This window comes from Arachis ipaensis, chromosome B07 (assembly GCF_000816755.2).
Source record: "Arachis ipaensis cultivar K30076 chromosome B07, Araip1.1, whole genome shotgun sequence".
Classification (NCBI taxonomy): domain Eukaryota; kingdom Viridiplantae; phylum Streptophyta; class Magnoliopsida; order Fabales; family Fabaceae; genus Arachis; species Arachis ipaensis.
In genome coordinates, this window is record NC_029791.2 from 28720998 (window position 1) to 28738595 (window position 17598).

Genomic DNA, 17598 nt, shown 5'->3' on the forward strand with positions numbered 1-17598 from the left:
ATTAAATAAAAAGAAAAAATATTTTTTTTATTTAATTTTACAAAAGTCTTAAACATCCTTACTTTATTCAATTAGACAAAAATACCCTTTTAAATCAATCAAATTTTAGAATTCAACTAATCCTAATTTTATATTTTCAAATAATTTGAACAACAAAATAAAAACATATCTGAGAAACAAAAAAAAAAAACCAAATTGTTCTTCATCTTCTCAAGCTCGATCTCTCTCATCTGTCTCACTGTGGCGTTGCACTCAAGCTCTTTCTCTCGTCTCCGGTCTCGTAATCAAGGTGGTCGTCACTCTTCTCGTCTTCGAGACTGGTCATCGTTGTTGCTTTCTATCTCGTCATTGTCTTGCACTCAATCGCGCGCCTTCGTTGCGCTCTTTGTCGCCGGCGGCAGAAGCAGCAGGTCCTGGGGCTCGTCATCTTCTTGCTTCGAGTCTCGCCGTCAGCTTTCTTCGCGCAATCAGAAACTGCTTCATGATTTGGTGAGTTCTAACAAATTTTTCTGTTCTTTTCATCTATAATCGAGAGCTTCATTATTTTTTCATATGACTCGGGCTTATAACCTAATAGGGGTTTCTTGTCAAAAAATCAAAATTTCTCATTTCCCACACACATATTTGGTAAAGAAACCCATCAATCAAAATCAAATCAATAATCAATAATAATCATAAAATCCTAATCACTACAAATTTCTTCAGACCCTTTTTTCTCTTTTGTGGAGCTTTATCAATTCTCAATGGAGGTAAATCCTGTAACTATTCAATTGTTTTGTTGAATTTTGATCAAAATTTGTGTTTTCTTCTTCTTCTTTTTTAATTTATGTTTCAAAGATTAATCATTTATTATACTAAGTTCATTCCAATTGCATCCTTACATGATTCATTTACTCTAAGCTGTTATTTTTTGTTCCATTTAATTTAGTTTTTGGGTATTGTTATGATTTTCATATTCTGTCATATATTTGGTATATGTATATAAAGATTAACACATGTTTCAGGGATAATTCTAAATGTATTTCTTAAGAAAAAAATGACCAAATTTATATAGACAGATCTAATATATAAAAAAGTAACGTTACTACTCCAATGACAACACAACTGCTCACAAATTTTTCATCCTATAATAAATTAATTAATTAATTCATATATATTATTAATTATTATTATATTTTTGAAAATTTTCATAATCTATTGTATGAAATGCTCATAGTTTAGAAAATTAAAGTTGGCAATAAAAGTGTTTGCATATAGAAGTTCCTATAGTGTATGTGTGATAAGCATGTTACATCAAGAACCTTTATGCATTTTTAAAAAGTCTTCAAACAATGAGACCCTGAATCAACACTCACATATGAGCATTAATCACTGGAAAATTATTTTGTGACATAAATAATATTGAAAGAAGGCATGGGTTAACCCATGATCTAATTTTCTTTTCTAAAGTTAACTTGAAGATGAAAGGCAATTAAGGGTTGAAGAAGGACATTTAGAATTCTTTTAGTGTTGGTTGTCTTATTGAATTAATTAACTCCAATGAAATTCTACAAATAAAGCACCCAAAAAAAGTTAAAAAAACAAGATAAATATGAACATATAGATTTGGTTTTAGTTTATGACAATGCGTGCTTAATGAGCAATTGGTATTCTGCAAGTGTTAATTTAGATAAAAAAAAATGTTAAATGTGTCATTTCTTTAGGTGGTTAATATATATATAATCTTTATAAGTTTTTAATCAATGTGAATATGTATAAATATCAATCTGATTAATGTAATCATGATTATAGCTGGAGTGTTTATGTATAAAAATTGTAGAGCTATTTAAATATAGAAATATGATGTTGAATTTTTGTTGCCATGAATTGTGTTTGATAGTTTGATGTCACGTTCACACTTTGAGTGGCTTCCTACTCGTTGGTATTATTTTGTAAATACTTTAGAAAGTGCTGGAAAGCATGACATTAAAATGGGAAAATGAAGCCTGAAAATTGTGAGTTAGTTGCAGTCACCACATACAACTGGCCAGAGACATATATGAATAAATAAGTGAAAATAAAGAGATGAGCGTGAGAGTGACAGAGGGAACCAAGGAATTTACTAAATGATCAAATTTGGAATCAATCTATTGCTTGTCTCGTTGAAAGTTCTTTGTTTAGGAGTGGCTTGTCAAGTTTCTAACTTCTCTCGTTGATCCCATTCATATATTCATTAAACTGATAAGTTTACTACAGATCTTATGATGATATGATTAACAGTTTATGCAAGGAAGGGGATTTCGTGATAATTGATCAACATTTGAAAGAAATGGCTGAGAGGGGATTGAGTGTGAATATTCAAGTGTATAATAATATTATTGATGCTCAACACAAGCACAGTCTGGTGGATTAATAATAATATTATCTTTTTTTTTGACAATAAAGGTCATTTGAATTAGGAGTTTGGCACAACCTAATATTTTTTATTGTATGCTAATTTTTTTTAATGTTCATCTCAGGTGCAAGATTTACACTTTATTATTCTTGATTATTTCTTTTGAGTAGGGCAGTGATACATACCCTCTTTCTTATCAGCAGGTTAGTATTATGTACATTAAGATTGCACATTCATATATATTCTGATATGCTAGAAACCATAAGAGTAGACTATTAATTATTTATTTATTAGGTATACATATAAATTTTATAGATAAAGATGATGTTCCTAGCTATATAGATAAAAATGATGCTCCTAACTAATAAGTCGGATCATTTTTATTTGAATGCATTGTATTCTTGTTTTCAAAAGAAAGACCGTAGAAAGTTAATAAGTTAGAGAATTTTTTTCTGTAACTCTTGGTTGTCATATAAATAACATTCTTATGCACTAATAGCTCTTAGCTTTCATAGAATTTTATTGCCCAATAATTTTAGTCATAAAAAATCTAGTTCATTTTGCTTATTCCATTCTCCTAGCATTTATTTAAGTAGCTAGCATGTTAAAATTTTAAGTTCAGTCATGGAGAATGAAGGCAAAGAGTCGTATAAGGATGGTGATCAATTTGAGGATTTAAGTGTTGAGTATGAGTGCAATTCCGATGAAAGTGATGATATGGTGGATGTAACTATAGATAAAGCAGAGGCAGATACAATTAATATTGATGGTTTTGAAAAGTTGATAACTGATTTGACCATCGAAAACATATGGGATTGGTGTTTGATACGGAATCTCAAGTTTGTGAATTTTATGCCAAATATGTCAAGTGCCATGTATTTGTGTCCCAAAAAGACTTGAAGACGATAGATGCTAATGGCAACATTAATACAAGACAATTGATTTGCAATAAAGCAGGAGAAAGACATTGGAAGCACCTTAATAGGGACAATCAGCAAAAGGAGCATAGGGCAATTACTCGTGTCAATTGTAAGGCTAGGATTCGTTTCATTCGTCACTATAGGACGGGTAAGTGGAAAGTCAGTGTATTTGAGGGTGAACACAATCATCCACCGTGTCCACTTAAGTACAGACATCTCATTGCTGCGAATTGTGGGCTTAATGACGCTGATAAAACACAAGCAGACAACTTGCAAGCACTGCCACATAGTGGGTTACATGGTTTCCCAAAAGGGTAGATAAGATAAACTGGGTTTTACCAGTAAAGACCTACATAACCACATTAGAAAGACTAGGTTGGCAAAGTGAAAGACGGTGATGCATTTGCTGCGTTGGCCTATCTGTTGTCCAAGGCAAATAGTAACCCGTTATTTTTATAGGAAAGTTTACTTTAAAAGATGGTAAGTTGGATAATTTGGTGTGGGCTGATGGAGCAAGCGTTGTTGATTACGAATGTTTTGGCGATGTACTGGCTTTTGACACCACTTACAAGAAAAATGTCTACAACAAGCCCTTAGTCATATTTTCAGGGACCAACCACCATGACCAAACAACTATCTTTGGATGTGCCTTGCTTTCGGATGAGAGGTCCGATACTTTCAAGTGGGCACTGAAGGAATTTTTTTGGAAATATTGTCCGGCAAACTACCCAGAGGCGTTGTGACAGACGGGGACTGCGCTATGAGAAACACCATCTTAGAAGTATTTCCTAGTATACCACACCGCCTTTGTGCATGGCATCTCCATCGTAATGCAGTACAGAATATAAAAAACAAGCATTTTTGGGACGACTTTAATGTATTATTGTATGGATAGTTTACTGCAGAGATATTTGAACAGAGATGGAGCGAGATCATATCGAAATATGGACTTGCTAAGAATGAATGGGTCTAGGGCATTTATAATGACAAAATGAAGTGGGCTACGACATATTTGAAGGAGCACTTCTTTGGCCGTATAAGAACTACATCACAGTGCGAGGAAATTCATTCATTATTAAAGAACTATGTTGACAGTAAAACCAGTCTCCTTGAATTCATGCATAAATTCAGTGAAGTACTAAGGCATTACTGAAACAACCATCTTACTGCTGACTTTGATACCTTTTATAAGTTTCCTGTTTTGACTACGTGCTTGAAAAGTTTTGAGAAACAAGCATATGAACTTTATACTAGAAATATTTTCAAACTTATGAAAGGTGAGATAGAAGCAGCAGGTGCCTTAAATGTGACTGAATGCCCAAACAGTGGAGATTGGGGTAAGCAAATAAGATCTCCCAAAAAGAAAGGAGCTATTGGGATATCTAAAAATTACTGCATTAAACATGAATAGGATCTTAGAATAAGACATTTGAAGTTTACCTTCATTCTTTTTAGGTTTTCATTAAATTGGATAGCTTATCAAAATTGCTCTTAAGAACTTTTTTGGCTGAATTTTAATTATCACTGCTCAGTGTCACCCATGACTTCAATATTTCCGTTATCAAATCTAATGCCTCCACTGTCAGAGGCGACCAGTTAATAAATTATTATTGTCTTAAATACCAATCAAAGTGCAGTAAAACATTTATGTTAGTATATTCTAGTATGTAAGCAGCACCTGATAAGCAAGTGATATCAACTCTTGCAAATGAAGTACTGGCTAATCATTAGTGTCCAGCCCCTTTCCATGTTCTTGCCTTACCAACATTAGGTCCAAATATGCAGGATTTCTTCCTACAACTTCTGAAAACTTTTGAACAACTTTACTCACCAATAAGTGTGCCCATTTATCTATCTCGGACCTTTATTTAAATAGTGTAATGCAAGTTTAATTGCTTAAGTTTATACTAAACTTGATGTTAGATAAAAGAGATATATCTGTGTTAGTAACAAGTTGAGACAGTTAATGTGTGTTGCAATTTATGTTAAGTTTTTCATTCCATACTCTAGACTCTAGAACTGATCTGCATGTCATCATCAAAATTCGCTCTCTATATCAAACTTGCATTCCATTATCACCGCATCTAACGTTAACGGAGTGATTAACTTAATCCTTGCTTTATTCTTAATTGGATAGCTAATAATGACGGATAGTGATGTGGTGTTTCTTTATTGTTTCTGCTTTATCATGATTTATAATTGGATAAATAAGAATAATTAAAATGGCACACTAATAACTTTATTAATAGCAGGTACATGGATGGATAATAAAGGAAGGCCCTATTATAATACATAAGTTGTTACTTCAAAACCTGTATTACACATAAAACTAAGACATCATGTGGTATCTACCCAGCCAACCAACTAGAATAGACTTGGACTAATATCTTTTTATATTTTCAAGGAACTCAAATTTCAATATTTTCCAATAAAACAAAGTGTTATATATTTGGATCATGCATTGATAGATGCAGAATTACCCTTTATTCATAATTTAGTGTTCCCTACTCTAAGTGCAGTTGAGACACTTGAATCAATTGGAAGTGTGTTAGCAGATTTCCAAAGAGCCCAGCATACCTGCATTAAACAAAATGAAAAGCAAAGTATGTGAAAATCACATTAAATGATATAAGACTTCTCTGTTAGCAACTACTTTCTAGCTCTTGGTCCTTCTAGATAGCAACTTATCCTAAATTATCATGTTTTAAGCTTTTGCTAAATGATTTTCTATCTACTCACGTTAACTATATTTAAGAAAACATACCACAACAAGCAAGAGTAGAGATGACATCTTGTTATGAGCAGAGCTGTACTTGTATGTATCCAACATGAGGAATGCAAATAGAGCACTTGCAAGGCTGATACATAGTTTTCCAAGGAACAAGATAACATCTCCAATCACGTTAAGACGCCCATTCTTTAGGATGTTATTCATGATCAACTTTGTTGCAATAGATGAAGCACTTAAGAAGCCTTTACCTGTAATAGAAATATGCATAATGCAAGAAAATACTTTAAGTTGAACTTATATTCTAAGCATAAAATTAAGAAAAATCTAGTGAAGCCGGCTTCATTGGAAACATTTTAATGATACAATTAATATGGAAAATTTGTTGTATTAAGGTTGATGATACCAGAAATAAAGGGACAAAATTACCGTAGAGGAACATGCTGTAGAGGAACATGCTGTGAAAAATTGTGGAACCCAATAACACCTAATATAGAGCAGCTGAAATCCAGAACATGTAAAACACTGCCAGGATAGCGTATGGTACGATAGAAAATATGGCAAATACATAGAGCAAATGTATTATACAATTACAATTGCTAATGCTAAAATATTGCATCAAAGCTTATTTAAATAAAATAACAAAGATCCTGAATGGAAGCTAGATTTCCTTCGGACTGTACAGCCTGCCTCTTAATTGCATCGATAGAACTTAGAAGTGCCTCAGTTTCAGCATTTTTGGCTGCCAAGGCCTCAGATAAAAGCAACTCATATATTAAAGATACTACTATTTACTAATGAGTAATGCTAGGGAACCAAAAGCGTATTAGCCAAAAATCAGCCAAACACCTCTAGGTGAATTCAAAATCTATCTCTACGAATTAATATATATGGATGTTTCTTCTGCTAAGTATTAGAATGTTTCTTTTTCATACTAAATGGATGTTCTTTTATGTATTTTTCGAATTTTTTTGTATTACAAATGTAAATGTCTCTATTTCTTTAAGAATTTCATAATTTTTTTAAATTTTATAGATATTTAATTATTTTTGCTAAAATATAACTGGATATTTTTTTTGTTAAGTATTAGGATGTTTTTTTTATATTAAATGAATGTTTTTTTTTTATATTTCTGTAATTGTTCAAAGAATCATTTTGATTAAGATCAAGTGTGTAGTTTACCGTCTCTTTAATAATCAAAACCGCACCTAATATCCTAAAATACAGAAATCAACATCATGATGAACTGCGACTCAAAATACTCAGAATTGAGGATGGGAGTTTTTGAAGAGTGGCGGTGAGTATAAGGCGCACTGAGCTATGGAAATAATAATCAGGTTCTTGCGCAGAGACAAAAAAAAATGAAGAACAAATTGGTGCAATGGCTAGAGAGGAGTGGCACGAAACAGAGGCATTAGAAAAGCCGTTAGGTAGGAAAAGCGACGAGCAACTCCTTCCACCATGAAGAACTGAAGCGGAGGATTGCGGAGGAAGATTAGGAAGGAGATCCTTGGCGTTCTGTGCTCAAAGACGACACTACTCGTGGCAAATCTGATGGGGAGGCGGATAGGGCCTGACAGTGAGAGAGAGGGGTCTGTGTGTGTGATTGTTGGAGGTGGATAGGTTAATGTGAGAGAGAAGAGGAATGTTTTTATAGGTTTTAATTAGGGTTACCGATTTTAAATTTTTTAAATTTTGAATTTAAAAAATTTAAAATTAATTAATTATTAATATAAATTAATGTGGTTTTGTTTAATTTTTGGCTGATAACTTTTTGGTTTCATATATTTTTCCTTTACTAATATGTATTGATTCTGAATCTATTTAATTATGATCAAATCAATCATAATGTCAAAATGGCATAATAATGAGCACCACTAGTAGAAAAATCATAAAGGATCATAAAATATAGAAGTAATAATGATGGCCAAGAAAACCCATCTTTAAAAATAATAATAATTATATCTCTAGTCAAATGGAAACATTAAATAATCCGACAAACAAATACAAACACAAATGTAAATAAAATATAATGTGTATGTCACTGGAAGGTTTATATGCCCACAAGAAAATAATAAAAACAAAAATAATAAAAACAGGAATGTTATAAATCTAATCTTATGGGAATTCATAATCATCACGATGGTGATTATTATACAGCTTTCTAAGACTTTCAAAGGCATTTCTTTTGACCCTATACTCGATCATATTATGATTTTTCGACGCGAGTGAGATTGCAATCTTTATTCGATTCTCATCATCAACCTAATAAAATATTAACATTTACACATTAGGATTAACTACCTAAATATAAAAGAAAGAATGACGGAAAAAATTAGTGTATAATATTACTTTTATATTAAAATTATCATCTTCAAAATAAGCTATCGTCCAACTTGAAACCCACACACCCACGTCATTCCTACATATCGAGCAAGATATATTAGAGTACTATATAATTGCATAAATTTTATTTCAATAACTACTAATTATATGATCTTACGATCCAGCTTCGAGGGTGGGAAGGCCTTCTGGTTTTTCAAATTCAAATTGTGAGGAAATCAGATTTGGAGTGGTCTTAAAGTCATAGAATGAACGATCTTCCAATACTTCGTCTAAATAAATGGCGTGTTTATGTCTATGTCTGAGTTTGCTTTTTTAGTTATATATCTAGATAATTAACAAAAAAAAGAAAATATATTTACTAATTTCAAGGCTGTCCTCTTTCGATTGAACTGTTTCTCAATGGGAAATAAGTCTAGCAAAATGATTTGTCTTTTAACATGATCGATCACTACGAGGTACCAGTGTTCATGACCTTCGTCAATAGTTTCAAGTATAAGGATAAAGACCTAATCAAGAGAAAGTCATTTTAGTTATTAAATTTATTCTATACCAATATTTGCTCATTTGAATTTAAAAATGATATAAACTTACTCTTTTTAAGCAATCAACTTTGCCCAAATAAACATCTGTGATACAAGACGGCAGACGGCTGGGATCCAATTTTGTTTTCTCTGACATCTACATTATTTTTGCCACTTGTTTATGTAAACCTCGATAGATTAGTAAATAATTAGTTTTTAATAAAAAAGATTAGAAATGCGAATATTATATCAAATTAGGATAGAGCTCATTGAAATGAAAATTTTGACACTAATTTTGAAAAAAACGGTCTAAGATTGGACCGAACGGGCCGAACCGAGCCCAAACTGGGTCGTGGGCCCAACCGGCCTAGCATTTAAGAAGACCGAAGCCTTCTCTTTTCTCTCATTCAGCATAAACAAGCTGAAGCCTTCCAGGGAAGGAAAGAAGAGAAACCCGATACCCTTACGGTAAATTCGGTTTGCCGTAACTCCTCCGTCCGAGCTCCGATCGCCACACCATTTGCGGCCACGCATTCACCACGTCGAGCTCTACATTTCTACTGGAACAATTTCATAGGTAAATTTCTATTTCATCTCAGCCCCTTCATTCCCAATTTTTGGAGAATTTAGTGGAGATGTTGAATTTTTTTGTTCTTTGATGTTTTAGGATCCAATTAGCTTGAGAAAAATGTTCACTCTTACTTATGTGAAGCTTGGGTAAGGTGAGGATACCACAATTCTATTTTAATTTCATTGAATTTGAGCTTTGAGTATTAAATTGCGTATATATGTGTTATAAATGTGTATTATGTTGTGAATAAATAAGTGGAGCTTGAAATTGTGTATACTGGAACTTGGAGGAAGCTGTGTGGTTGAGGTTTTGGGGCTGTGATTGGTTTTGAATAAATTACCTTGATCGTTACGTGGGAATCGGCCAAGGTATGGTTTAGGCTTCTTGCATTTAATATATAATGTTCTGTGAAAACTTAGGCTAGATCTGGAATGCAGGTGTATATGTTTGGTTTGGTTTGGTGATTGGGTTATATGGTAGAAATTGTTGCTAAATGATTGATAGAAGGATACATTGTTGAATTATTAATTATATGGTTACAAGTATAACAAAGGAAAGTATGATGGATTTGATGAAATAAGAAATTATGTAATGTTATAGAATGGTGGTTGATGAAATGATATAGAGTTTATTGAGTATTGATGTTGGTATTGATAGGTTTGGTAATGAATGGAATGGAATTATTGAATGAAAATAAGGTTTGAAATTGTTTGCAAAATTTTGGTTTTTGGCGGAACTTCGGCGGGTTATAACTTGGCTTCTAGAATCCCAAATTGATTATAACTTGTTTTAGATGAAAATTGGGTTCGTGAAGTTTATGTCATTCGAAGAACGGAAGAAAAACGATTTAAAACGATTGAGTTATTTCCGTCGGAAAATTTGGTGAGGAATATGTGAATATACAGGTGGTTTCCCTGATTGTGCAATTCTCTATTAATCTTTTTTTTTTAAGAATGCATGTCCACGCCTACGCGTGGCCACGCGTACGCGAGGCATGGAATTTTGGTGATGCGTACGCGACTGGTCCCATGCGCACGCGTAAGGAGCAAACAAGCATGTTCACGCGTACGCGTGATCCACACGCACGCGTGACATGAAGTTTTCACCTACACGCACGCATGACAAGGGACGCGAGCGCGAGCTGCACTTTCACACTCCCACGTGTATGTGTGAGCCACGGGTACGCGTGGCACCTGTTCCAGCAAACATGATTTTGGATGTTTTAAAACCTATTTCAAACTTCTAAATCTCTATTTTCATTCCTTTAGTTATAAATAATAGTGTTAAACCTGATAATCAGATGAAGTTAGGAAATGAGGATAACTTGGAGATGAAGTAAAGTTAAAAAGTGATGAATTGGCTATGAAATGTTATGAATGATAATGTATGATACTTGGCTTGAATGATTAAATGATCTAAGATACGAGATTTCCTGGGTAAAGTACCGTGGCTTGCCACCACGTGTACCAGGTTAAAAATTCGATACTCTGTTGATCCTATGACGTAAGGGTGACTGGGTACTTATAAATTCCCGGGAATGTTAACCCCCATTGAGCAATATTAATTATTTGAGAAAAAACTATGCATAGACTCTTGGATATGCACATCGAGGGACAGTCTAAGGTTTTTGGACTTGTCAGGTTGGCTGGATAACCGACAGATGAGCCTCATCAGCCATAGGACAGGCATGCATCATATGCATTCTACTTGAATTACTTGTTTGTGCATTAACTGGGTGTGCCTAAGTGTACTTGCCATGCTAAATGTATATTTGTTACCTGCAGTATTTGTAACCTTCTTGTGCTTGTCTTTATCTGTTTATTTGTCTGTGAAATGCTGACAGAAATGGAAGTATAGAGGAATGGTAGTATGGAACTTGGATTTAAGGTTAAGTTAAGTTAGGTTTAGATACTCTTAGAAAATCACCTTTTATGGCTTTTGTTTAATACTTTAAGCTCTATAATCTAAGTGTCGGCGTTATAGGATTGCCTTGGCATTCCCAGGACCTTATATATTATGTGTGGCGCACCTTTACCATACTGAGAACCTCTGGTTCTCATTCCATACTATGTTGTTGTTTTTCAGATGCAGGTCAAGAGGCATCTCGTTAGGCGTCTAGACACCTGAAGCAAAGTGGTTGCTGGGTTATTTTGTTGTTCAGTGATGTATATATATACTTAGCTTCCTCTCTGCATAACTTATTCTTTTGATCCTCTTAGAGGTTTATGGAGAAACAGGATTTTGTTTATGTACATTTGGATTTTTGATATGTATGTATATATGTGTAAATATTCTCCGGCCAGCCTTGGTTTCGCGGGCTGAGTTAGGAGCTTGTTATTTTGTATCTTTGGCGCTCTACTCCTACTTTTGTTATGTTATGTTCGATAGTTATGGTTTTCCTGATGCGCAGGTTAACTTGTTTCTTGAGCGTTGCGCTTTTATCTCGCAACTTTTGTTTCATCTATTCTTTAAGGCTCCTAGTGTATTATAATCTTTCTGCTATTACATGTACATATTTTATTTTAGAGGCCGTAATACCACACCACCTCTGTTTTACGACTTAAGCATAAAGTTCAATGTGGTAGGGTGTTACAGTTTATATGCGCAATACAAATAACAACTACCAATATTATTTTAATATACACTCCTATATATTTATTGCAAAAGTTGCAGGTAAAAACTAATAACCACTTTCTTTGGTCAACTCTATCTTCATCATATCTGCTACTAAGTCTAGCACAAGAAAATCAATTGGCTTTCCTAGCATCAAGCTCCTGATTACATCTCTACGAGTTGTAAACCCTGAAAATACTATATCCTCCTTATTGCTGCCAAATATAAATTAACATAAATAAAAATAGCTAAACAAATTCATGACACCGTTAAAAAATAATACTCTTATTGAGTTTACTTATCCATTAAATGGATTACCATATAAGTATGCTGCAATTGCAAGTTCAGTATTGTCCAAACCCATCAAAACTGTTGGTCTAAAGCACACTTGCACCCACTAAATATATAAAAAAACTGTTATAATAATAATAATAATAATAATAAACTACTTAGTACTTAGTACTCACAATAGGTAGCTCTAATCCAGGAACATTGATTGGAGTAAGTGAGTTTGTTCTTTTTTTAGCAAGGGACAGATCCGTCTTTGCCTTCTCAATAGAGCATAGCAACAATGGATTATTCGACGCACGACTTTGTTGGTTAAGAGTCTTAGAATTGGAACCAAAGACCTTAAACACCTTAGAGGGGGAGCTCACATTATTTTTCAACAGTTGAACAAGAGATTGGACTATTTGAGTTAATTGTTCAATAAAATTAGCTAATGAGTCTAAAGTCACTTTGTCCTTCAATGATGGATTGGGTTCACTGTAACATAAAAAAAAAAGTTAATAAGGATGTTAAAATAAAGATAATAATGAGATATTTATCAAATGATAAATTAAAATTTACAATAAAAAATTAAATCCAAAACATAACAGGTCATTCATCAAATTACAAATTCAAATTCACTGTAACCATATGTAACATTATAATAAAATATATCATCAATTATCAGAATTGATGGAAGCATCTAAAGAAACACGTTATTAGACATATGAAACACTAAATTCAAAATTGATGGAAGCATCTAAAGAGAAATATTTATTGATATTAGGCTTAAAAAAAACCCGAAGGAGAACTCCTGAGTAAGGGAAGTATTATTGCTGGGTTTGACTCTTTTAGCTCTAAGGTGAGAGAGACCCTATTCGAGTAAAATTTGGTGATGTACTAGAGAAATGAAAGACCAGATTAGGGTGTCAATTATCTATTGTGGTGACTCTTACAGGGAGTGAAAGAAGAATGGATGAGGAATGGGTGAGGAAACCCTAAACGTGAGGCTATTCTCTCCTCTTTCTTTTTTTGGCCCAAAACTCAGGTTTTCTTTAAGAGAGTTCTTTATAACTCTAAATTAAAAATATTGCAACATAATTCCTATTTTATTCTTTTAATCAAAGATGTGAATAAATAGACTTATTATCAGAAAAATAATAGAAGACCATTGAGAATAAATTTATGAAATAAGAACAATAAAAAAATAATTAGTACGTACTTGTTCAAAATTTCAGTTAATTCTTGACAAATCTTCATGTTAGAAATAGAACTTGCCTCAACAGAAGCAGCTCGATTATTTCTACGCATTTTTACCATTGTAATTAGCTTGTAATGTTATGTATTTGCAAAAAATACATAACAATCATAAAAGAAAGTTGTTATTATATATCAATTTAAAGTAAATCTATATTAAATACAAATTCAATCTAATTATTGACAATTTAATTAGTTTATAATCAACATGAATCACACAAATTATATTATTTATAAGTAAATCATATATTCAGCCAAAATCAATATTATATGTAAGTAAATATGACAAGTTTAAATGCTAATATTACTTAGACTAATAAGTTAGAATAAGTTAGAATAATAATATCTATTTTAATTATATTATATGATATAAATATAAAATAATAAAATCTTTTTAAAAGATAATTTTTCAATAATAAAAGAACAAACAAAATTTTATTCTATATATAAAGACACTGCTCAACATGTCATTAACAAATTATATTTACATTATAATTTGAATTGTGTTGTATATATGCTTGGGTGCTTGACATGGGTAAGCAAGAATAATCTGGATCACCTTAACGTAGTGAGAAAAAAAGAGACACAAGAGAGGTTAACATTAATGTAATTGATAACCAACTCTTACATAACCCGTACTTCAACCATATACCTCATATACCCTAATATTTTTATTCTATATACCGCGATTTTTATACTGCTGCAGTATATTCTAACCAATCTCCGCCATGCATCTATCGCTATACAACCTATTCCCACTATCATTTATCGTAGGTCCAACTGTCACAAATTTTTGGCCTCCTACTCTCTCATATCCTTTTTAATCTACTAATCCAAGAGATACATATGAAATTCTTAAACTGTTAAAGTCTCTATAACATCATCAGTCTAACTCTGGTACAAATAAGAAAGCATCAAAGCATACAAGTGTACGTGATAAGAAGGTACATATTTGCGGCCAAGAGAAGAATTGTTTGGAATCCACATTTGTCTGAAAATATGGTTGGTGTGAATACTGTCTCCATTAAAGACAAATTTTCAAAAATTAAAAAAACTAACTGAAGACCTCACATAAATCTCTAACCGAGGAGCAAAAGGCACTCTTAAAAAAGAATACACTAAGTTGATATTCTATTAGCATGCATACCCTAAACAACAAAAAGACCGAGCATAATAAACAGAGAATTGAATGGCCATCTGTAAGTTTGCATATCACAAGAATTTGCGTCGATAATCTAAGGTTACATAACTTAGTAATCTCACCAATTTTTTTTTTTATTTTTCAGTGGATTTCGGTTTTATTTAAGCCTCCTGCATACATGAATTTGGATGACTTAGATATTAAAATGGCAAGCTACGTGTTTGCACCAAATAAAAGAAGGTTATATATCTCATTATCTATCTATTAAAGCTTTAAAAATAGTACAATATTAATGTGTTTCATGTTTGTAGTGATACCAAAATTGAAGTTTTGTTGAAATATTATCAAAAGAAATTCATGAGAAAAGTTTATTAAGGTCTAAAAAAGGTTTATGATTTATTGTATTTTTTCATTATTTAATGGCCTTTATTTTTATGAACTAATCTAGACTTTATTTTAAAATTTTTTGTATGTAGTAATATTCTAATACGTGAAAGTTGGTACTAGATTTTTTTACCTGTTAACGAGAACAACACGCATTGGTATTTGGTTGTTTTTTATTTGTGCAATCATAAAATAATTTTGCTAGACTCCCTACCGATTGTTTCAAATAAAGTGGGAAAGAGATCGAGTATTGTAAAGCTGGTAAATTAACTGTTCCCATTTTCGCTTTTATGACATTTTTTAAAAGTTTCAAATATCATCCTTTATTTAATTTTTTTTCCTATATGAATAGGAAAAATATTTGGAAGATATGTTCAAGTATGACTCATTCTATAAATACAACACTCCATTTAGGCCAAGGATATTTTTTTTAGATAATTACATCTTCACCCAACTCCAAATAAAGTGGGCGTAGTTCCAAAAAACAGCAACAACTACAAAGAAAACATAAAAACTAGCATTAAACAGCAAACACGAAGCAAAAGAATATGATGATTTTAGCTCCTCCCAAGACACTTCAAGATGAACCTGATCAGATATACAACATCAAATCATGTTCATACTCCTTCCAACTTTTACTCCACAAACTTATTTTCCTTTTCCAAGGATACTTGATTTTACATTTGTGGATACGCTAAAAACAGGAGAACAAGCTCCTGACTCATAAGGAATATCTGTATTTGTGTTTTTCTTTTTGAAATATTTATCTGCATAAGCTAACTGCGTCTTATTTAACACAGTAATGATTGTGGGGTATGGGTGGCAACCTGGATGATAAACTATACAGGAAGACGTATAGTTATTCAATAAATGTAATTTCTTTTGCTTAAAAAAACATAGTACCTCATTTATTAATGTGTATGGTTTTGTTGGTAACCTAATATATTTATATTTTTTAGGTTAATGATGGTACAAGGATGGGACTTGCGTTGGATTTGATTCTAAGGCCCCACAACTTGATCCTGCATAATGTCATTGACTCTGCTACTAGGAATTACAATAAGTATAAACAAAAAGATTCAAGCAAAAATAAGAAATTTGTAATTGTCATGTAGTCATGTTTGGTTTATATTAAGAGGTGTTAGTTTCATCTCTTTTACTTAAAAAAATAATTATGCACTATATTTTCTATGGACTTTTTTTAAAAATTCATGTTTTTGTCTTTAGTTCAATTATATTTGAATTTAGATGAAACTTAATTTTTACTCTAACATTTCTGTTCCTAGAACCACTTCTGTATTGTAAGCTAGGCAAGTCCTCATATTTGGAATAATATTGAAACTTAATAGCAAAGGATAAAACTCATTCCAATAGAGATAAAATTTATGAATCTCATTAATTTAAAATCTGAAGTCACACATATTTGAATATATGAAGGCTTCACTTTACACCCAAACTACTTCATTAAGAATTAATAAATAATTTGACTCATTTTGTTCAGCGAAAAAATATCGACGATTATGAAAAACAGGAACTATTTTCAACAAAAATCAGAAATACATGAAATAACCAAAGTTAAAATTTAGAAGTAACATCAACAGTGAAACTACTATAATTTTCATTCCAATATTTGCCTTCAATATCAACTAGAGTGAGACCCACGCGATACACGGAGAGACAAATTAATTATACTATATAATGTATTCTAGTAAATAATTATATTGTTTAAGATTCAGGATTCATTGTGAAATCAACAGATCTTGATTCAAGAGCATAAGTGCCCATTATTTATCAGATAAAATAAAAAACAAAAATAAAACAGTGCTTTGAACACAACTTGGAAAAGCAAACACTCAAAAACATTGAACAATTTTTGTGAACCAATTCCATAGAGCTTACTAGGACCCACAAATTTCAGTATTTTTGTTTCACTCTCCATGTAAGAGCCATGCCTCGTTCTCGTATCCTGACAATTTGAATTGTCTCCAAGCTTCATAACCGAGTTCTTCACCATAATAATAATAATCCTGCAGATTATTCCTGATTATTGCTTTTCCTGGTTGTCTTACTCCTCTGCTTAAGAATGCAAGGTCAAACTTCAAGTTGTTTAACTTCAAAAGCATACCTAATGTAATTATTAGCTTCTTGTTGGTGAATAAGATTTTAAATTGTGAAATCATGTGTTGTTAAAAGATGATATGGAATAAAAAAAGGTCTATTTTGTTTACCTTAGAAACATACACCAGCTACAAGCTTGAATTAATGAATTAAAGACCTTTGTTAGCATATGAAAATGAAGGACAAAAAGAAATAATATACAAACAAGATTGTCACTACAATCTAAACTTTGCTTGTTCCAATGCATATTCACAATAAAGAGATATGCTACTCAACCTCACAGCTATGGCACATAAAACTGCAAGCTTCTATAATACAAAGGCAATTGTGTAATATATATAAAGATAAAAAAGAAATG